Below are 9,153 nucleotides of genomic sequence, written 5' to 3'. Positions count from 1 at the left end.
TTCTCCGTTATTAATTAACTTCTCTCACCCACTCATTTCTTAAACTCTCAATTCTCTCAAAAAGTTTGAAAAATAACTATAAAAAATCCACCTATAAACCTTCACCTACCTAAGTCCAAACCAAAAAACACCCCACACACACAAAGAAGCTAAGGAACCAGAAATCTTCCCTCATAGTGGAGAAGGACAAAATAATGTCAAAGATTGAAGGTTTCAAGGATGAGGAACTTAGAATGTGGAGATTTGTAGAGAATCAAAAAGAAAATAAAAGCTTTAGGGTTGTCCAAATTGACCACCATTTTCAAGGATAAAATTCAAAGGCTAAGAAAAAGGATAAAAAGAAGGTCAATGATGATGATGATGAAGGCTATGTACGGGCAACTTGGATCAAATTTTTGAAGTGAAAATTACGAGCACGACAAACATGATGAGTTTGCCACTATAAATGATCTTCAGTTACGGAAAAGGAAGGTAACTCTTGAAATTTTTTCAATATAATGCTAATATACATTATTTTGTTAATAAATGAGTGGAGTGGTTTGGTGAGTCAGAGTAAGATATACATTGTGTGTATTAATGATCTAGGCAACTTTTCAATACAAGAAACAATTTAGTTAAAAACAATGTACCCCTGTAACATGTGAGGTCTTTCTTTTCCATAGGAAATTGACTTCATTTTCTTGATCTATCTACATCTTGCTTAAAAAAAATTCTCAATAAAATTCACTCTTGCTAAAAAAAAAAATTAGTTAGTGATTAATTGTGCTATAAGGGTATCATTTGATGCTAGGAAGTTGAATTGGTTAATTTTAATTGCAAATTGTATATATGTTGTTTATGAATTGATCTATTCTTTTAAGCTTGAAAAAATTGAGCCATAATTTTTTCATTAAATATTCAGGCTTTCTTGATTTATTACATTTATCGTTTATATTAGACACAAGTTTAACTTATATTTTATTTCTTATTTTTATGATTAATCATTGTAATTGATAGATGGTGAAATAATTGATATTGAATTCTAAAAGAATCTACAATGATCTATCCATACACCACTCTTGAGAAAGAAGTGAAGGAGTCTACAGTGCATTCACACAAAGGAAACATTATAGATCATTATAGACTCCTTCACTTCTTTCTCAAGAGAGTGGTATATGGATGGATCATTATAGACTCTTTAAGAATATAATATCGATAATTTCACCATCTATCAATTACAATGATTAATCATAAAAATAAGAAATAAAATATAAGTTAAACTTGTGTCTAATATAAACTATAAATGTAATAAATCAAGAAAGCCCAAATATTTAATGGAAAATTATATCTCAATTTTTTTCACACCTAAAAGAATAGATCAATTCATAAATAACACATTATAGATCATTATAGACTCCTTCACTTCTTTCTCAAGAGAATGGTGTATGGATGGATCATTATAGACTCTTTAAGAATTCAATATTGATGATTTCACCATTTATCAATTACAATGATTAATCATAAAAATAAGAAATAAAATATAAGTTAAACTTGTGTCTAATATAAACTATAAATGTAATAAATCAAGAAAGCCCGAATATTTAATGGAAAATTATATCTCAATTTTTTTCACGCCTAAAAGAATAGATCAATTCATAAACAACATAAATACAATTTAAAATTAAAATTAACCAATTCTCCAAATTTAACTTCCTAGCATCAAACGATACACTTAAGACACAATTAATCACTAACTAATTTTTTTTAAGCAAGAGTGAATTTTTTTAAGCAAGATGTAGATAGATAAAGAAAATGAAGCCAATTTCCTCACATCTTACACGGGTACATTGTTTTTAACTAAATTGTTTCTTGCATTGAAAAGTTGCCTAGATCATTAATACACAATATATAACTTACTCTCAATCACCAAACCACCCCACTCATTTATTAACAAAATAATGTATATTAGCATTATATTGAAAAAATTTCAAGTGTTACCTTTCTTTTCCATGACTCAAGGTCATTTATAGTAGCAAACTCATCATGTTTATCGTGCTCGTAATTTTCACTTGAAGAATTTGATCCAAGTCGCCCGTACATAGTCTTCATCATCGTCATTGACCTTCTTTTTATCCTTTTTCTTAATCTTTTGAATTTTATCCTTGAAAATGGTGGCCAATTTGGACAACCCTAAAGCTTCTATTTTTGCTTGATTGTCTACAATTCTCCGTGTTCTAAGTTCCTTATACTTGAAACCTTGAACCTTTGACATTATTTTCTCCTTCTCCACTATGTAGAAGGAATGAAGGAGTAAGCCATTTAGAAATTTTTTCCATAAAAAAATATTCTAGTTTAATACTAAGTATATAAGAATACAATAAATACATATATATTTAAGAACCAAAACATGAAAAGAAATTACTATTCATAAAACCATATATTAACATTTGAGAGGAAAATCATATACCTCATCATCTCGTTCAAGAAAGCCAATTTTTTCCTAATGGTAATAGGGATCCTAACTAACTCACGCTATCATAACTTGATTAGTTGATTCATGTAAAATTTGAAAACAATTGATTCAACAGGCCAATAAAAAAAAGTAGAGAAAATCATTAGTAATAAAAATTATTCATTAAGCAACAATGAGAACAAAGTAGAATTGCAGTAGGGGTAAGGCAAGCGACATGAGTTGCATGTGTAGTGTGATCTAATTACAATAATGAATGAATAGAATTTCATATGAAAAAATCAATAATGCAAACAAAAAGCACTACCTTGTATTTCCTCTCTCCTTCTCTTTCGATTACAAATCCTTGACCTTTTGAATAATTTTTTCTTGGGCAGAACAAAAAAAAGCTACAAAACCAGAAGTTACAGAAACTAAATTTTGACCCACTATTTTCCCCCTTGTTTTTTTTAATAAGTTTCATTCCCCACGTGTACTCTCTCATGAGTTCTTTAGATGTATGGTGGTGGGCAACAGAACAGTGTTGAACGTGTTGTTGAACACTCAAAGTATAGTAAGTTAAAAAATATCTAAAAATAACCGTAAATCTAGATAACCTAATTTTTTTTAAAAAAACTACCCCTGCACTGTTATATTTTAGCACCTTCCCTTATCCCACCTTCAACAATGATGTTTCATTTATCCCTTCATGTTTAGAATATTTTTTCTTGGAAGAAGCACCGAGAATTATTGAACAATTAATTATTGTATGATATTAATATTTTTTTATAACCAACAATTGTTTAAATTTAAAATGATAATGTAAAGAGATAATGAGGAAAACAACTGGAGTAAGTATTATTTTAAATTTAAATTCGATCTATCTTTTGTTAAAAGATAACACAAAATAAAAAAAATAAAGAAACTACAAATGTGGAAATTGAATTCTCACTTAATAAGCTTAAAGCTACAAAATTAGAAATTACCTAATCTAAGTTTTGACCCACTTTTTATGTGATAAGTTTCATTCCTCACTTGTGCTCTTTCACGAGTTCTTAAGATGTACAAAGAGAGTGGGCAATAGGTCGGTGTTGAACCTCAAAGTGTAATAAGTTGAAAAAATATCTAAAAATAACCATAATTTAGATAATTATATAAAAACTAAAACTAAACTTTTAGTCAGTTTAAAAGAAAAGATAAATCCATATCATTAAAGTTAATGTGATAAATTATCTTTTAACAATTTGTTGATAATGTTATTTTCTTAATCAAGATAACTTTATCATCATAATTAATTTATTAAATATATATTTTCTTAGACTATTATTTTATCACATGCATTACATGAGTCTAATTTAATGTATAGAGTTTATAGTTATCGTTAAAATATTATAATGTAATTATACTAAATAAATATTATGTATTAAAAAAATCTTTTAACAAGTAGAAAAAAACAAAATATTTACTTAAAATTTAATTTTTATTTTATTTTTGGATTAAAATTTTTTCTTATAACGCAATTTTGTCATAAATATTTTTTTTAAAATACATATTTATTTTTAACCAATTAAATAATGAGTAATAATAGTTAACATAAAATGACAACAAATCTATAAAAATGATAAAATAATAGTTATTAATAAAGCAAAAGAGATATAGATAAAAACATATTGAAAAAAATTAGGAAAGATAAAAACTAACCAAGATAACAAAAATAAAATTCCAATTTCTGTGGTGAATCTTTACCGATGGGTTTATTTATGTTAACTACATCAAAAAGCACAAGATTTAACACTGAAATTGAATTTATTTCTCTTCATCTTTTTCATCCTTTACTACTTTTTGTTGAATAGATATGGAGTTAAATAAAAAATGGATGCAACTAACTGATAGGATGACTCCTTTGTATGATAAAAGAGTTCAAGAATTTCTTGATTTGCATTCATTAGTTTTGAAAAAGGAAAGTTACTTCATTGTCCTTGTAGAAAATGCAGAAATGATTTTTTTGTGGTTGGAAAGTTATGTATGAACACTTGATCATAAATGAGATAAAAAGGAACTATGTTATATGGGAGCAAAGTTATGTACCAACACTTGATCATAAATGGGATAAAAAGGAACTATGTTATATGGGAGCATCATGGAGAAGTGATTAGTGAGCTTAATGAATTTGATGATGATGATCAGAATAATTACAATGATGGGGTTCATGATATGTTACATGTTCTTGGAAGTGCTATGAATATTAAAAACAGGAGCCGAGGAAATAACTTATACAACTAGCACGAACACTAATAGTGTGAACAAAGAAGAAGATAAGTTTTTTAAACTATTTTTTATTGTCGAACAAGAACTATATCCCGGTTGTGAGAACTTCTCTAAGCTATCATTTATTGTTCAACTATTAAATATCAAATGTCTCTTTGGCTTAAGTGGGAAAGCAATTGACGTCTTGCTTTCTTTGTTGGCAAAAGAATTTCCACAGGGAATTCATGTGTCTTACTATGAGGCTCAAAAATTTATTCATAAACTTGGGCTAGATTATGTTAAAATAGATGCTTGCTTGAATGATTGCATCCTTTCCCGAGGTGATTATTTGGAATCTACATCTTGTCTAACTTGTACTACTTCTCGTTATGAAGATCCGAATAAAAAATTGCCCCACAAGGTTTTACGGTATTTTCCTTTAGCACCAAGGTTACAAAGGTTATACATGACTTCACAAATTGATACAAAGATGAGGTGGCACAAAGATAGAAAATATGAAGATGGACAATTGAGACATCTAGCTGATTCGATTACTTGGAAAACTCTTGACTCAAAATATCCATCTTTTGCGGTAGATCCACGTAATGTAAGACTTGGATTGACTAGTGATGGTTTTAATCCATTTGGAATTATAAGCCCTTCAAACAATATTTGGCCAGTAGTTTTAGTTCCTTTTAACTTACCACCTTGGATGTGCATGAAAGATACTTTTTTCATTATGTCACTACTTATTCCAGGTCCTACGGCTCCTGAAAATGATATTGATGTGTATTTACAACCTTTACTTCAAAAGCTGAAGGAATTATGGGAGAAAGATGGAGTGTCATATGATACATCAACCGAAGAAACGTTTAGGTTATATGCATCAATTTTTTGGACTATTAATGATTATCCGGCATATGGAAATCTATCATGATGAAGCACTAAAGGGTGATATGCTTGTCCTTGTTGTAACATGGATACATGGTCTTTATGGTTACTAAATAGAGAAAAATTTTCTTATATGGGAAGTCATCGATTTTTGCCACATGATCATTCTTGGAGAAATAATGTAAAAGCATTTGATGGCAATAAAGAAAACAATCTGCCCCTAAACCATTGTTCAAGGATGAAATAATTAAACAATATCAACATTTTGACTAGAATAGTATTTTTATTTGCGTATCCTAAATTTCAATTGAAAGCTATTTACGGTGTATATTAATTTATTAGTTGACACTCATTCAAATAAAATTATTTTAACGTTAATTTAAATAAAATTTAAATTCGCCTTTAAATTAACAACGTCAAATTAGTTATATTAATTTATAGGTTTAGTTATCTATTATATTTACCTATTTAAAAAAATTACAAAATTAATGTAACTATATTTTAACTTGTGAATTGCTTATCAAATTCAATTCTTAAATTTTATAATACAACAAATAATAACAATAAGAACATAATCTTATTCCATTAAACGAGATTACCTGTATAAATCGCACAATATTATTTGGCTCATTTCAAAACCATTTTTTTAATTTTATAATATTTATAATTATAATTAATTATATAATTAAATCTAACCAAAATTTGAACTTTTTAAAAAAATTATAATAGTTAGCATTATAATTTATTATATGATAAAGATAACTCTAACCAAAATTTTAACTTTTCAAAAATTTTCTTATAATTAGAATTGTAATTAATTATATAATAAATAAATTTAAATCTTTTTAGAGCAATAAAATTTTAAACTTACTTATTATACCAACTCTGTAACCATAATATATTGTTAGCGTAATAAAATTTAAACATACTTAGTTGGTCAATTTTAGTTATATTAATTCAAATTCATTCAAAATTCAATTTTTTAAATATTGATTGAAGAATAACATATAAATCAAATTAAAAGATACTAGTCAAGAGTTTGTGTCTCTCTAAATTTTTTAAATAATAATAATGAAATAAAAAGAAAGAAAAAATAAGAAGTTAAATTTTTTTAAAGATATGAAAAAAGAATTAATAGTGGGTAGTTATAAAAGATAGCATAAGTATAGAAATGTGGACACCAAAAAGTGATTACACAAAATGTTATCCCCTTTATACATTATTATAGATAAAATATAATGAAAAATTATTGTAATATTAATTATTTTAAAAAATGAAATTTTTAATAATTAATTTAGTTAGTATTTTATTAGGTGAAAATGGATCATAGTTATACATAAGTTTAGTTAAATTTTAATTTAAAATCTTTAAAGATCGAATATCATTGAACATATAAGTTTATATATATATATATATATATATATATATATATATATATATGTATATATATAATTTTATATCAAATTCTAATATTACTTTTTTAAAATGTTAGATGAAGTTTTGACATAATTTACATGTCATGCATATTGAAAAAAATATTTGTGACAACATAATAGGAACACTAATGAATCTTGAAGGGAAGACAAAAGACTGTCTAAAGTCTTGTTTTGATCTAGAGTGTATGGGTATTCGACTTGAGCTTCATGCTACCATGGTTGAAGAAGGTAAATATACATTTCAACATGCATGTTACACTATGTCATCTCAAGAAAAACACGCCTTTTGCCAATTTTTAGTTAAGTTAAAGGATGTTTGTGACAACATAATTGGAACACTAATGAATCTTCAAGGGAAGACAAAAGACTGTCTAAAGTCTTGTTTTGATCTAGAGTGTATGGGTATTCGACCTGAGCTTCATGCTACCATGGTTGAAGAAGGTAAATATACATTTCAACATGCATGTTACACTATGTCATCTCAGGAAAAACACGCCTTTTGCCAATCATCCAATATCTCTTGATTCATAGATGTCCAAGATGGAAAAATATCTGGGATGAAATGTCATGATTCCCATATGTTTTTACATCGTTATCTCTCACTAGCAAGACGTGGTGTTCTGCGAAAGGAAGTTTGTGAGACATTGATTGAATTTAGTTTCTTTTTTAGAGAGTTATGCTCTAAGACATTGAGTTTGAAGAAATTGGACTTGCTACAAAGAACAATAGTTCTAACCTTATGCAAGTTAGAGAAAATATTTCCTCCTTTTCTAAGATAATGGTTCATTTTCCTGATAGTTGTTAATTATGAGTATATTTTGGAGTTAAATTATATAGAAATTTGTAATTTTTCTCTCTTGATTCTTCCTTTTTGAGCAAATAATTGTTAAATTAACATCATTTAAGTTTTTGTGCAGAGAATATTAAAAGTGATGAATTTATGATACTTGGTGAGTAAAATAAAGCTCAAGAAAGCAAGGAAAATTAAGGAAAACAAGACTAATTAAGGAAATGAGGCTAATTAAGGAAATAAAACTAATTAAGGAAGGGAGGCTAATCAAGGAAAGGAAACTAATCAAGGAAAGCATGACTAATTAAGGAAAGGAGAATAATTAAGGAAAACAAGACTAATTAAGAAAAACAAGCTAATTAAGGAAAGTAGGCTAATATAAATCACAAAATAGAGGAGTTTTAGTTAAAGGTGATGAAAATGCAAGTAATTTAGATTATTTTGGTGTCTTAACAAATATTATTGAATTGAGTTACTCTAAATTGAGTTACTCTAGTGGAAACAATGTTGTTTTGTTTGTTTAAATGTGATTGTTGGGATGTGTCCTCCAAGAAAGGATATTGGATTGAGAAATATGGATTCTTTCTTCTTAATAGTAATCGTAAACTAAGGACTAATGAGCCATATATGATAGAGGACTATCCAAGAAGGAAGAGTTTGACTTAGGTGAGCTCAATATGGATGGACCAATCACTTGAGCAAGGAGCAAGAGATTTCAAGAAGAGCTTGACAAGAGACTAAATTCTCTCATGGAGGAGAGAGAAGAAGAAGTGAAGTTAATTTATTTTAGCCAATTTTTAGAATACAATTTATTTTCGTTTTTAATTATATTTTTGGACTTATAACGGATTTCTGTCTTTCTTATTGTTATTTTTAAGTCTTCCAATTATTAAATTAGTTATTGGGCCTTGGACCTAATTTAGGATTATTAGTAGGAGTTATAGGTAGACTCCTTACATACTTTGTTGACAGTATTTATGAAATTTTTAGATTAGACACAGTTAAGAGAGTATCTCTCTTGGTTTTTGTATGAAACCTTACGTTCTTATCAAAGAATTCTATTTTTTGTGGGGAGTCATCCTCAACTTATCAATCTCCCAAGATTGTAGCTTTGTTCTCTCCATCTTCTTCTCTAATTCTGCTTTATCCTTTTATTTTCCCCAATTTCATAGAGCCCCAAATTGGTTCCCCAGTTTGCTGATGCTAAAAATTGGATCCGCAAATCAGGGTTTCATCAATTGGTACCAAAGCTTTGGTTCTTGAGTCAGGTGTTATCTATCCTTTGTGTTTTGTGTTTCATGTGTGTTTCCTCCTTTGTTTGTTCTCTCACTTTTTTGTTTAACTATATATTATTATTTCAT

The sequence above is a fragment of the Glycine soja genome, chromosome 3 (genome assembly GCF_004193775.1).
Source record: "Glycine soja cultivar W05 chromosome 3, ASM419377v2, whole genome shotgun sequence".
Taxonomy (NCBI): Eukaryota; Viridiplantae; Streptophyta; class Magnoliopsida; order Fabales; family Fabaceae; genus Glycine; species Glycine soja.
This window is presented reverse-complemented; position numbering follows the sequence as displayed.